Here is a 14,933-nt window from a genome sequence, read left to right as displayed (position 1 = left end):
CCACTGTGTTATGTTCTGAATCCTGAGTTTGTGCTTCTCCAGACCAAGCCCTCTTAGAAAATACTTACCACCACAGATGACGTGAATTCTACACCCTGTAGTCAGTCCCCTTTGCCTTATGTAACATTTGCTATAAACTGATTTACACATGTACGACTGATTTACTGTCTCTGTATTTATGTGATGTGAAGTGCTTCAACACCCTACACCATTAGGAGAGGTGCTATACAACAAATTAAATACATGCTACAGAGGGGCTACGGAGAGATGAGAGGTACTTGAGGATTTACTTCCTTTCCCCACTATGTACTTATGTAAAAAAAGCTTTCTCAGATCTTTTGTAGCTAAAAAAAAAAAAAAATACAGAAATCGCTTGGGAAATGTAGAATGTGATCGGAGGACTCAATTTTTCAAAATAAAATCAAACATTCAAAAATGTTAGTCGCCAAGATGCACCACCAACCTTCCCATTAAGTTTTTTTTCAATTTTTGCATATTTTTTCCAATACAAAATAAAAACTAATTTGAGTATTTGTTTGGTGTGTACTTGTTTATATATGCTTTGCAAATTGCTGTTTTAATGTTTGAAATTTAAATCGTACAAATTGTTTGGTGGTCCCTGGCTTCCAGTAGTGATTCAGTGGGGGTCCTCAGGAGTCAAAATGTTGGGAACCACTGCCCTTAGTGGTAAAAGGTATGCCCAGACGTAGACCCCTTGCGCACAGTGCCACTGGAACCAAGCCACACCAAATTGAAGACCCCAAATCAGGACAAATCCAGTCTTGGGTTCCAATTCAGGAAGGACATAGCTTGGTAGTTCAGGCTGGACTCTTCTGAATGGATGAGGATCTAAGCTGATTTGCATGCTGTTAGTCCAAACTGAGGTGGCAGGATAGGTTAAAAAAAAAAAAAAAAAAAAAAAAAAAAAAAAAAAGGTTTGGAATACTACCCCCAAGCAACTGCTAGTGGTTAGACATATTGCAAGCATTCCTTCCATCACCTCATGGGTTTGGTAATAATAAAAACTTTATACCCTTACAGAGAATGAGAAGTATTCTCATTTTTTTTTTTAAATATAGATCCACTGTGGGTACAGTTTTTCTTGTAAAACAAGGATCAAATCTTTTGGGTTTGGAACACAAAAAAAAAGATAAGCGATTCAAAGTAGTTCCCAAATAACATTGCATAAGTTTGTTGGCTGATGAACAACAACCGTACGAATAAAAAAGTGTGCAAAGGATTCCCAGAAGATTTCTAAGACAAATTAGGATTACTCAAAAATTTCCTTCACAAAATATTTTTGTGAAGAAACAGCTTCTCTTACCAATTTCCCTTTCCTCCCTGAAAAGAGACTGGAGTCCTTGATGGCAGCAAAACTCTGACCACTTGCAGGGTGGGAAAGGGTCAGGGAGGAGTTTGTGAAGGCTACATGAGTGAAAAATAACTGCCGCCAGCTCAACACAAACAAACCCAAAGTCTTTATTTTTGGCAAAAACCACTCCACCTAGGATGCCTCTCGGTGGCCCTGCAAACTAGGCACCCACCCATGCAGACCATGCCAAGAACCTTGCGATCATCCAGGACACTAAACTCTGTATGAGCACAGACAGATCAAGTGGATCTGACTTAACACCAAATAAACACAACAGTCACCCTGGCTCTTACCACTGTAGGCTGGACTACAGAAACAACCTCTACTTCAGAACCCCAGCCCAAGTTCTAAGCCAACTCTGAATCATCCAGAATGCTGATGTCAGACTCATCCTGAAGATCCTGCATAACCACATCTCTCTACACCCCAACAACCTCCAATGGCTCCCAGTCCAGGGATGATGTAAGTTGAAGCTACTCACCCAGGCCTACAAAGCTCTCTGCAACACGGGTCCAGTGTACCTTAACAACCACCTTAACCCCACGGGGCACAAAAGGACATAATGGTTACGTACTTGGCTGCAGCGCTGAGGCGCAATGGACGTAACCATTACCTAGTAATGGCCCTTCGGGGAAGCACTCCCGCTACCCCCCCTTCCTTGAGGGCCACGCCCCCCCCCCCCAATGGCAGGGCTGGAAGGGGAATTGCTTCCCCTTCTACCCCCAAACTCCCAGAGTGACGTGTGACATCGGAGGCCGACCCACTGCAAATGCAAAAGCATTTCTCTTCAGATCATGTGATGGGGGCCTGAGAGGCTTCAAAGGGAAGGAAAGGAATTTCCTTCCCTTTGATGTCTCTCAGAGCATTTTAGCAGCTAGATCGCTTCACGATCCGGCTGCTGAAATGCCCACTAGATACCAGGGATATTTTTTCAAATTGAAATTGGCATAGGGGTGCGGCCCCTTGGGCAAGGGTTGCTCCCCACGGGGGCAATTATTTACAAGGCCTTTTATGCCCACCCCTGGGGGCAGATCGGCCTATTTTTATTAGGCCAATCTGCCCCCAACGGGGGGCAGAAACCACTAAACACCAGGTATTTTTTTTTAGGTCAATTTCACGCAAGGGGAGCGTCCCCGAGGGGGGGGGGGATTATATTTAGGCCATTTCTGCCCCTGGGGGCAGATCGGCCTATTTTTATTAGGCCAATCTGCCCCCAAGGGAGGCAGAAACCACTAGACACCAGGGATTTTTATTTTTTTTACTGTTTTACAGACGGGAAGCGACCCCTCAGGCAAGGGTCACTCCCCTCGGGGGGCAATTTTATTTTAGATCATTTCTGCCCCCTCCCCCCTTAGGGGCAGTTTGGCCTATTTTTCTTAGGCCAATCTGCCTCCAAGGGGAGCATAAACTACTAGACATCAGGGATTTATTTTGTTGCGACAATTTCACGCAAGAGGAGCGACTCCTTAGGCAAGGGTTGCCCGCCAGAGGACAAATTTATTTTAGCCCATTTCTGCCATATTTGGAGGCAGATCAGCATATTTTTTATTTTTAGGCCAATCTGCCCCCATAGGGGGCAGAAACCACTAGGCCCCAGGATTTGTTTTTTGGCGCCAATTTCACGCATAGGGAGCAATTTATTTTAGGCAATTTCTGCCCCCCTTGCCTATTTATATTAGGCCGATCTGCTCCAGGGGTGGGGGGGCAGAAACCACTTAGGCACTGGGGATTTGTGTGTGTGTGTGTGTGTGTATTTTGTTGGGGGGGTGGAAGCCCCTTGTGCAGGGGTCTTCCCCATGGGGGCACATTACTGTTGGCCATATCTGCCCACCTTTGGCCTATTTTTGGAAGGCCCATCTGCCCAAAGCCCACCAGAGATGATTTTTTTTTTCCAAAATAAAAGGCCATACTCCCACTCCAAGTAAATGGGGCCAAAGTTGTTCTGCCCACCAGTGGGCAGATGGGGCAATTCCCTCACGATCCACACAACCTGGGAGGAAGGTCAGAAAGTCTACTAGATGCCATGGAATTAGAAAGAAAAAAAATGGGGTTGTGGCTATCAATCAGCATGGGCACGGTTATGCCCCCACCCTAACTGAAGAGGGTAACAGTCTTTCAGCTGTCCCCCCCCTTACACTAAACCATCTTTACCCACGGCAAGCAAGAGGACATTTGATTATTTTGGGATTTGGTTTTACATTTTGGCCATGAGAGCTTGGCTAACTCTCAAAATCGTCCCACTTGGAATAGTGAGGGCTGCACTTTTTGGACTTTGGGACGGTGCCATGTAGAAAAATCCACAAGACCTAGAAACATCTGAAAACTAAACATCTGGGTGAGTCCAGGGTGGTGCGCTTCACATGTACCCCGCACCATTTTCTTACCCACAAAGCCCTGCAAACCCCCAACTTTGCTGGAAATCACATTTTTGTGATAGAACATTCCGGAATCTGCAGGAATCCGCAAAATTGCTACCACCCAGTATTGTCTCATCTATACCAATAAAAAGTCTGCCCCACTTGTCAGCCTAAAAATGTTTTTTTTCTTTTTCCAAACCGCCCTTTTGGACCCGCTTTGGTTACCCCTAAATTTCAACATGTTTTTGGCTTTTCCCCATCACAGGTACTTGGCCCACCTACACAAGTGAGGTATCATTTTTACAGGGAGGCTGAGGGGGAACGTCGGGTGGAAGGAAATTAGTCCCGGTGCGGCGATTCCACACAGAAATGTGGAAATTTTCTTTTTTTTTTTTTTTTTAGTTAAATTTGAGGTTTGCTGAGGATTCTGGATAAGAAAACACTGAGCGATCCACGCAAGTCACACCTCCATGGAATCCCTCGGGTGTCTTGTTTTCAGAAATGTCGGGTTTTGTTAGGTTACGCTGTATAGCTGCTGAGCCCAGGACCAAAAACGCAGATGTGCCCCCCCCCCCCCAACCACAAAAACAGTTTTATATTTGTTAATTTTGATGTGTCCATGTTGTGTTTTGGGCCATTTCCAGTTGCGGGAGCTAGGTCTACCCACACAAGTGAGGTACCATTTTTATCGGAGAACGCTGGGTGGAAGGAAATTTGTGGCTCCTCTCAGGTTCCAGAACTTTCTGTAACCGAAATGTGAGGAAAAAGTGTTTTTTTTTGGCCAAATGTTGAGGTTTGCAAAGGATTCTGGGTAACAGAACCTGGTGAAAGCCCCACAAGTCACCCCATCCTGGATTCCCCTATGTGTCTAGGTTTCAAAAATACACAGGTTTGGTAGGTTTCCCTAGAAGCCGGCGGAGTTAGAGGCCAAAATCAACAAGCTAGGCACTTTCCAAAAAACACGTCAGTTTTCAATGTAAAAATGTGATGTGTCGATGTTGCGTTTCCTGTCGCAGGCATTAGGCCTACCCACACAACTGAGGCACCATTTTTAATCGGAAGGCTCGGAGGGGACACAGAATAGCAGAGCAAGTTTTATTGCCCCTTGTTTTTCCTGTACATTTTTTCCTTCCAAACGTTATGTGTAAAAAAATATGTCTATTTGAGAAATGCCCTGTAATTCACATGCTAGTATGGGGACCCCAGAATTCAGAGATGTGCAAATAACCACTGCTTCTCAACACCTTATCTTGTGCCCATTTTGGAAATACAGAGGTTTTCTTGATACCTATTTTTCACTCTTTATATTTCACCAAATAAATTGCAGTATAACCGGTATAGAATGAAAACCCATTGCAAGGTGCAGGTCATTTATTGGCTCTGGGTATCTAGGGTTCTTGATGAACCTACAAGCCCTATATATCCCCACAACCAGAAGAGTCCAGCAGACGTAACGGTATATTGCCTTAAAAAATCTGACATCGCAGGCAAACGTTAGAGTAAAACGTCGAGAGAAATGGCTGTTTTTTCCACCTCAATTTCAATATTTTTTATTTTAGCTGTTCTTTTCTGTAGGAAAACCTTGTAGGATCTACACAAATGACCCCTTGCTGAATTCAGAACTTTGTCTACTTTTCAGAAATGTTGGATCCAGCATTGGTTTCACACCCATTTCTGTCATTAACTGGAAGAAGGCTAAAAGCACAAACAATTGTAAAAATGGGGTATGCCCCCACAAAATGCCACAATTCTGAAGAAAATATGGTTTTCTGATTCAAGTCTTCCTGTTCCTGAAAGCAGGGAAGATGGTGATTTTAGCTCCGCAAACCCTTGGTTGATGCCATTTTCAGGGAACAAAAAAAAAAAAACACAAGCCATCTTCTGCAGCCCTTTTCCCCCATTTCCTTGGAAAAAACAACATTTCTGCTGTATTTTGGCTAATTTCTTGGTCTCCTCCAGGGGAACCCACAAACTCTGGGTACCTCTAGAATCCCTAGGATGGTGGCAAAAACGGATGCAAATTTGGCATGGATAGCTTATGTGGACAAAAAAGTTATGAGGGCCTAAGAGGGAACTGCCCCAAATAGCAAACAAAAAGGCCTGGCACCTGAGGGGGAAAAGGCCTGGCAGTGAAGGGGTTAACTTCTACCAACCCAACAGAAACCTTTGATCTGCATCCCAGACAAGAGCACACACTGCCTGCGTCAAGTAGACCAGAAGTGAAGGACGCTTTTTCTCAAGTCTCATAGCAAAGACCTGAAACAATCTCCCACAAAACCGCAGAACCTCCCTCTCGGACTTCCGAAAGAACCTCAAGACACAATCTTCCAAACATGAAACAGGCATGATCTCTCCACTTCCCTCCCTACCTCCCCCCACTACAGGTCTGCCCTACTCGGCACCTGGGTACCCTCACGGGTGATTAGCCACACCTCTACAAATCCACATAACATCTATATGTATGCAAAACTCACAAGGCTAGTCAGGCCTTTTAACAGCCACTATCTATCCTTTGCTTAAGTGGTACTCCTACAATTCAGACATGTTTAACACTCTCACTAACAGAACACTCCTATGGCATTGGGTCCTGCATCCAAAAGTAGCAGCACAGAGCCTCGTGCATAATTACTACATGCAGATATTACCAACGTTAATAAGCTCCAAACATAAAAGCTCTTTAAAGCAAGTGCTGAAGTTGGAATTAGGGTGGCTGATATGGTCAAACACTTCCCAGCAACCAAGTTTTCAGCCCCCCAGATATGACTGAAATCTGCCCACTTTTTCTATCTGAAACTGGGGTCATTAGGTATCATTGGACCATGTCACCTATCTTGACATGGGCAGTCGCACTTTAATATGAAGCCTATTCATCTTAATAAAGTGAATTATTATGATCCCTCTGATGGAAGTGAGTCAGAGGACCTGGTGATCTCAAGAATGCCAGATGGTACTTCAACAAGGAAACTGAATACATTTTTGACTATCTAAAACCCTTCAGTTTTACTGCTGTGGTACTGCTCCTACAATTCGGTATATTCCTAGTGTCTGACACAGTGACCTGTATATTTGGATACAGTGTTAGGATCATGGATGCATACTGAGAGACAATACTCTGGTATAAGCATTTACTGTAAATATGTAAACCTTCTGTTTTGTTTTCTTTATACAGTATTACTGAGTTTGTGTAGGACACACCATTAATCCTGGCTGTGTTTGAGTAGAAGAGTGTTTGTACGCATGGAGCTACCCTGATCATTTGACAGTGACTGAAAGATATAAAGTACCTGCAGTGATGTTGTGGAATATTCCTGCTACAAACGTAGTGCAAAGAAGGAGTTGCAATATTACTCTGGAAACAGCATGATGGGGGCTGTAGCTCTACCAGAGAGAGTTTTTGGATGACCAACTACCCAAAGATCTCAGAGCACAGTTTCTTCAAATTCCTCCTCCGGAATCTCTTGGTGCTTCGTATGAGGGCCTCTAGCTGTCATATTCATTGCCGAAACAGTTAAACCTGCTTCAGAAGGACTAGACAAGGGACAGTTCATATAAGACTATGTAATCCAATTATCTATCACTAGTTTTAGATATGCCAGCAGACTAGTAGGAAATAGGACTCTGCAGTGCATAAGCATATGTAAACACAAAGGGTATCAGACTCCTGAATCAGGTCTCAAGTAGCAAGACTAGGTAAAATCTAAGGCATCCAAGATCAACTCCTAGATCTCTAAAGAGGGCTCAAAAGCCTCACACACTGCCATTACTGCAACATAACTCTCAAGTCTCAAAAGCCAGCACTGAAACTTAAGAGAAATTAAAGTTGTATCTTTTTACACCCTCTTTGTAAAAGAATAACTGAATGTTCTTGGCATATGTGAAAAGTTTAGTTTGATTTTCCTTTATCATGGATCTCATGAATTCTGCATTCTGGGAGGCCTGCAGTAACTGCGAGACATCACTCTGCAACTTGTTTTTAAATGCAGTGTCACGTCTTAAGAGAAAACTAACTGATTCATAACTGAATTATGAAGTAAACCTAAACAACTCAAACAAACCGATATCAAATTAGTTCACAATGTATCTGTAGATTTGAAGAAAAAGAAACGCTGATGATTCCTCAGCTCAATTTAGATAAAATCATGAAGTGCTTCTTAATTGTTAAAGAAAACAGAACACTGGGCATACAAAAGCAACATGTGTTGGCTCATTATTTCGGATCTTTTCTTTTTAGGATGTTTGTGAAGTAAACCAAGAGAAAACAACAAAGACAAGTTGGAGACACTTAAGAGTATGAACTCAGATTTGCTGCATGCACAGTTAAGGCACTGGTCCTGGACAATTATCTCCCCCAAGTGATCTGCTCACCTACTTCACCATTTCACGTGGTACAGCACCTAATGAACGCCACAGTAAGGGGATAGATAAGCCTGAAGGTAAAAAGAGTACTGCAATCCATAACCGTATAAAAAGGGCAGAAAAGAACAACGGGGTGGTTCTGTATGGATTGGAATCCTCAAATGTATGCAAAATATTAGTCTCTTGGATTCACTGCCACAACTGAACGGAAGTGATGCCCCAGCAAATTTAAGCAACACAGCAGCATGCTAATTTAGTTTCATAGCTGTTCTGTTGAAATCGTAACAAAAACATGTCAGTTATTCCCGCTTGTGAGGGTAGTGGTCAGGCATAATTTCAGGTAAATAAATGCCATGACTGGCACCATCATTCTTTTGGCAGGCATGACAACTTGTACTACAACAATCAACTGGTACATTTACTTGCAGAGGAATTTGGAAGGCGGTAAAGTTTTGTCTGGATATGTTGGTGGAAAGATACTGGTGCTAGAATTTATTGTGTGGGCCATTTAGATTTATTGTGATAGTCTGTTATGCATCAGGTAGGCCAGGGGTCTCATGGAGCTCCAAAACTAAAGTTGCTTTCTTATGGGTGCATAACGCGAGGAAGGTAATATTTACGGTAAATATTGTTTGTTTTTGTAAAAGAACAAATGTACACAAAATAGCTGGCTAACCAGACAAAGTAGGAAAATGTGGAGCTGAGGGGCCAATTAAAATCTGAACTGTGTAATTCATGGGCAAGCATATGTTAGCTGGTACTATGACAGAACGAGATTAACACCCCTCAGCTCTTATATACTGGAAACATAAAGATACACAACCACAACACGCATTATACTGTTGCGACAACTTGATATAGAAATATTGCTGTCTATGAAACCAATAAAGACAAATAAAGAAACGTTGTCTTTGCCACATAAAAAAGTTATTTTTCATAAGAACCTCCAAGCAATTAGGAGGTAAAACAAAACAATTAAAATTGTTTCATATTTCAAGCTATATACATCATTCTTGTACTAACTGGCAACAAATATTATGAACACACTTCTACTGTGATCTCTTGGCTCAAGTCTTCCTATAGGCTAAATTGTATGAGCTTTCAGAGACTTTTTGAAGCGTGTCAGTAATTAGAGAAGTTAAAGTGGGAGTGAATTCCCAAAGCTGAATCGCTGGTTAGGGAAAGCCTGGCCCCATCAAGGACATGACCATGTGCTGAGGGACCAACAATAAACCTTTAGACTCATCAGGCTCTATATAGAGCATACACCTCAATTCTTCTGGCTAGGTATCACAGCGAAAGGTCATGCAGGCATTTAAAAACAATGAGGCCCGGTTTGAGGTGGACCGATGCATTTTGGGCTCTTTGGAGCTTGCAAACTCGGTGTAGTAACAATTATTTTTATAGTGCTGCATGGTATTGAAAACATGTGCGGTACAGAACAAAAGGTTATTAATAAAGTACTAAATAAATAAGTCTTGCACACACACCTTTCCCAACAAACAACTGTTTCTGCTCTTCAAACATCTAAAAAAGGCATGGGCATTCGTAAGATTGCACAGAACATTCATTTTTCCCCATATTTCTTTAAGGTATGTGTGGTTTCATCTCCTACCTTCATTAGAAAACACACAAATAGTTGAATATCCCAGCAATATCCAGCAAGCCATCACAATTTAGGGACAATATGACAGCTTACCATACCACGTTTGGCAAGGCTCTCCATAGGCCCTCTGCTTGACTCTTTACCCATGCAAAAATCAAATAATGCCCATGGAAAGTTCAAATAAAAAAATAAAAATAAAGTTTACATATTGCTTGCAGTTTAGTAGTTCTGCTATAAATACCATCACTAGCACCTAACTCAATGCACCTAATTTTATCAGCCTTAGAAGGAAGGAGATGCATCAGCCAATATCGAAACCTATGTTCCGCAAACTGCATTTTGGTAGCGGAATCGCTAATCTACGAAGCTCCCTCACCAGCCTCTTGGAGGTAGGAAATTCAAAGAACTCTTAATTTGGCAGTCATGCTGGTACACAATATGATGATTTTTTTTTCAGCACACTTCCAAGCTGGAGGGACATCAATCAATCAGTGTATTTGTAGAGCGCGCTACTCACCTGTGAGGTGCTTTGAGGAGGGGGGAGGGGGAAGGGCTGCTACTGCTCGAACAGCCAGGTCTTGAGGAGTCTCCTGAAGGTCAGTAGGTCCTTGGTCTGAGGTAGGTGGATGGGGAGGGTGTTCCAGGTCTTGGCCGCGAGGTAGGAGAATGATCTGCCGCCGGTTGTTGTCCTGTGGATGCGTGGGACGGTGGCGAGATAGAGGTTGGCGGAGCAGAGCTGACGATTCGGGGTGTAGAAGGTGAGACGAACGTTGAGGTTTGCTGGTCCGGTGTTGGGGAGTGCTTTGTGGGCATGGGTTAGGAGTTTGAATGTGATCTTTTTGTTGACGGAAAGCCTGTAGAGGTTTCTCAGGTGGGCTGTGATGTGGCTGTGGCGGGGGATGTTGAGGATGAGGCGTGCGGAGGCGTTCTGTATCTGTTGCATACTTTTTTGGAGAGCTGCCGTGGTTCCCACGTAGAGAGCGTTGCCGTAGTCCAGTCTGCTGCTGACAAGGGCCTGGGTAACCGTCCTTCTTGTTTCGGTAGGGATCCACCTGTAGATTTTGCAGAGCATACAGAGGGTGTTGAAGCAGGAGGACAAGACAGCATTGACTTGTTGGGTCATGGAGAGCGAGGAGTCAAGGATGAAACCCAGGTTGCAGGCGTGGTTGGTGGGCATTGGTGCGGCTCCCAGCGAGGGTGGCCACCAGGAGGGGGTGGGGCCGAGGATGAGGACCTCTGTCTTATCTGAGTTTAGTTGACTGTTCTTCATCCAGTTGGCGATGGCCTTCATACCCTCATGGAGGTTGGTTTTGGCTGTTGCGGGGTCCTTGGTGAGGGAGAGGATCAGCTGGGTGTCGTCGGCGTAAGAGATGATTCTGAGGCTGTGAGATCGCGCGATTTTGGCGGGCGGTGCCATGTAGACGTTGAAGAGCGTCAGGCTGAGAGAGAAGCCCTGTGGTACGCCGCAGATGGTCTTGGTGGCTTCAGATAGGAATGGAGGGAGGCGGACTCTCTGTGTTCTGTCGGTGAGGAAGGAGTCCAGGGCCTCGTCACAGATCCCTGCGTCGTGGAGGCGTGTGCGCAGGGTGTGGTGGCAGGCGTCGCCAAAGGTGGCCATGAGGTCCAGGAGGATAAGGGCTGCTGTTTCTCCTTTGTCCAGGATGGTCCGGATGTCGTTGGTTGCCGCGCTAAGGGCTGTCTTGGTGCTGTGATTGCTGCGAAATCCAGTTTGGGGTGGGTCCAGATTGTTTTTTCCCCTCCAGGTGGTGGGACAGTGCCTGTTGACATCACCCAGTACCAGCTCACTATTGTCAACACCATCAGGAAAATCTCACCTTACTCCCTCTGGTAACAAAGCAATGCTGGTTCCATCAAAAAGCTTCAGTGGCCATCTCTCTTAATTTAGTTGTGTGGATGCAGTTACTAGCTTCTCGTGCACCTGACTAACTGAAAGCTTCCAAAGCCTTCAATACAGTCAACTTCCCAGCAAACTTGCATTATCCTTCATCTTGGATCACCCCACTGTGATATCATCCTTTCAAATACCAGTCTTCGAGCTCCCAAATAGGACAACAGGTGGAAAAATAAACAACTATTAACTGGATTACATAACACCCCATTCTTGAGCTGCAGACGATGGCTGTCAACCAGTTCAACCTCAAAAGAACCACACTGATCCAAGAGAAAGCTCTGCCTGGCAGTTCTGCACTTGTAGATTGAGCGTGCAATAAGCTAAAAACAACAGGATTAGGTTTTTATGTCAGTAGTTTCTGAAATCCTGGTGGGTTTGAAACATGGTGACAGCACTGTAGAGGAAAGGTTTAATGTGTGAAATATTTTAAGGTGGGGTATTAGAAAACAATCATTGGCAAAAAACAACAGAGCTTGCATTTGCAAATGGTGTTTAGCCTTGCTCTATCACATCCTGATGCTGTGTAGCACACAACAAAACAACGTAAAAAAAATAAAAAATATGCAAGGAGATGGCGGTCGCACCATTTTGTATGTGTGTGCCTACAAATTGACAAGTGATTTTCTTCCCACTTCAGATCTGTAAATAAAATATAAATAAGTAGCTTGCGCAGGAGGGGGGAGGCAAAAGAGGAGCGAAGTGGGCGAAAACAAGACTGAGGGCTGCAGTCAGGGAAAGCAGCGTTGAGGGTGGGGGGGGGGAAAAGAGGAAACACAAGGCTGCAGGTGGGAAAGAAACAACAATTGTAAGAAAAGAAGCTTGCGGGTGGGGAAGCAACAGGTGAGAGAGGAGTGCACAGGTGAGGAGGAGAAGCAACAAACCGACAAGAAAGGAGAAGAAAACAAACAGATGGCAGGGAGGAGAAGCAACGGACAAGGGAACAAAGTGGATGGGGCAGGGACAGGCATACAAGCAAGAAAGCAATGGGGGGGGTATTAAAGGACAACATGGAAGGGATATGGAGAGAGACAGCAACATGTGTGGGGGACAGAAATACACAAGGGACACACCTGCGTTTTCATCAAGTGCTTAACTCAAAAGGAAACAATTAGAGCTTAAAAAGCATGTAGTGGAAACAAATAAACCAGACAATCAAAGAGATGGTGAAGGAGCTATGCTCCATGGAAAAGAAACTATAGGGTGACAAGCAGGGCCACGAATAACAAGCAGCTAATGACCGTGACAGGAAAGCCAACTAACGGTAAGCAATGGGTGGGCTAAAAGCCCCCTGCAAGTGCATGGCAAGTCCCGAAAACGTCCTTCAATAGCCAACGCATACACTGTCTAGTGGGCGCAACCTAAAAATAGAAATCAGTCTTTGCTAAGCAGATAGTACAAGGGAAATTCAACAATGGTGAGTAATATTTTGGAATATAGGGAGAAAAGAGATATAATTTCAGTGTTCTCATGGACCTCTATTGTCAGGTACTGAGTATCTGCACTTCTTTAATTTGAAAGGGAAAGTGCCAGACCTTTTTAGCAATGGCGCTACACGTTTAAAGGGCAAGCACCAGGACTTCTCCGTAGCAAACAAGAAGTCTAGCACAGTGGATACCTGCACTTCTATATTTCCATTTCAAGCGCTGACTTAAAAACAATGCACAGGTCTTCGAACAATACTCATTGGTTTTATTATTATTATTATAAAGAATAAACATGACAGGTACGCTGATGTAGCCTACCTAAAGACTATACATAATGAAAAAGCGATAACCAGAAGCATACAAATTAGGAAATATTTACAACTTCAGGGAAGAATATTGCTAAGCATTTTATTGTGGGAGGTGAGTAAATCGAGACCCTCAACGTGAGCCTCATGACATGGAGCTAGTTGACAGCTGTGGGTGACAGGGTCTAACGGGGCCTCCAACTGAAGACGTCTTCGATGTAATCAGCATTACGAAATTATCCTATGCTCTTGTGATAAAGTAGCCCCTGACTGCGTTTAAAATGGGCTGCATTACCCTGGCCCCGCCAAAGCATAATCTTCCTGTGTCTGACAGTTATTATAAATGACTGTCATATAGGGCAACACCTGCCTGTACACTTGTCATGCAGGTAGTCTGACAGTCGCCACTGTTTAAAAGCGGTCATGCGGTATTCTGAAGCACGTATAGATGCCATGAGAGCATGGCCTCTGGGACAAGAGGGGGTGACCTGTCAACTTCGCCTATTATCACTTAACATTTACATTGCTAAAGCCCATGCACTTATTTCAGGTCGCTGGGTGAGGAGAAAAACAAATAGGGTTGGTCCGTGACTTACTAAACGCAGAACTCTAAACGCTGTCCTGCACAGATTTAAAAGATTAGCAGGTGCACACCAGGGGCAAAGTCACAACACAATTATTAAAACATGGTTCTGTCCTTGGAGAAACAGGGTGCAGTTGGAGACACTTCCAGGATGACACGGCTATCCCCAGGCTCCCTGGGGAGGGGAAAGGAATGTGTCTGTAGCGGAAGACGGGGAAGAGTGCAAGAATGCGCCACGAGAGCTTCAGCGCTGACCCGGAGACGCCTGTACCGCTCCCTCCCACCCCCTCCGAGGCCTACGCTGTCAGAGGCATGGGCGGCATGGAGCGGGCCTGCGGGGGCAATCAGTGCCGGCCTCTGCTCCAGGCGCTGGCGTAAGCAGCGCCGCCGCCACTGCCGCGGCTCCGCTGGCCCAGGTCGCCCCTGCTGTCGCCCCCCCGGACCCCAGCCTCACTCACCCTCGCGCCGCTCGGCCAGGAGGGAGCTGTTCAGCCCGTGCGCGGAGCGGCCGATCCTTCGGAAGCCGTTTTGCTGCTTAGGAGGCGGGGGCAGGGAGAGGCAGAGGCCGGGGAGGGAGGGGCCTCGACAGCCGCACGTCCTCTAACATGTCACCGCATGCAGCCCCGGAGGCCGGCCACTTAAAGACGCAGGCCCGGCCGCCCCCAGACATCTCCCGAGCACCCGGGGCAGCACGTTCACAGACGTGGGCTATCCTGAGGGGAAACGGGAACATATTTTGAGAGGGCCTTTGGTAGACCGGAGCCTCTTGACAGGAGAGAGACCAGCCCGTCGGGAAGTCTGTCTTCCCTCGCAGTAGGCCACTCGAGGCGCAGCGGCCGTTCAGGCGTCGAGGTGCCAGGCCACGAGTTGAAGTGTTTCGCACACGACTGCCTCTTTCCAAGCTGGCTCAAGTCAGCTTTATTATTTCTCTGCTGAAACCATTTGATGCTTAAAGGAGGGGTGTATTGGCAGCACCCCATGGCGTGGGGGTTGCCCTTCCACTTTACTGGAGGTAGGT

General features: G+C 45.3%; 1 protein-coding gene across 12 annotated transcripts in view; it reads right to left on the bottom strand.

The window, feature by feature from the left end:
- Positions 1-14,511, bottom strand: part of KTN1 (kinectin 1) — a 653,615-nt gene extending 639,104 nt beyond the window's left edge. For all 12 annotated transcript variants that reach the window (XM_069208520.1, XM_069208523.1, XM_069208524.1 and 9 more), the window contains exon 1: positions 14,374-14,511. The gene's annotated coding sequence lies outside the window, so the exon portion shown is untranslated. The remainder of the gene's footprint in view (positions 1-14,373) is intronic.
- Between the last annotated feature and the right edge of the window lie 422 nt (positions 14,512-14,933).

This window comes from Pleurodeles waltl, chromosome 9 (genome assembly GCF_031143425.1).
Source record: "Pleurodeles waltl isolate 20211129_DDA chromosome 9, aPleWal1.hap1.20221129, whole genome shotgun sequence".
Taxonomy (NCBI): Eukaryota; Metazoa; Chordata; class Amphibia; order Caudata; family Salamandridae; genus Pleurodeles; species Pleurodeles waltl.
The sequence above is the reverse complement of the archived record's forward strand: the minus strand, read 5'-3'. Positions and strand labels throughout refer to the sequence as shown.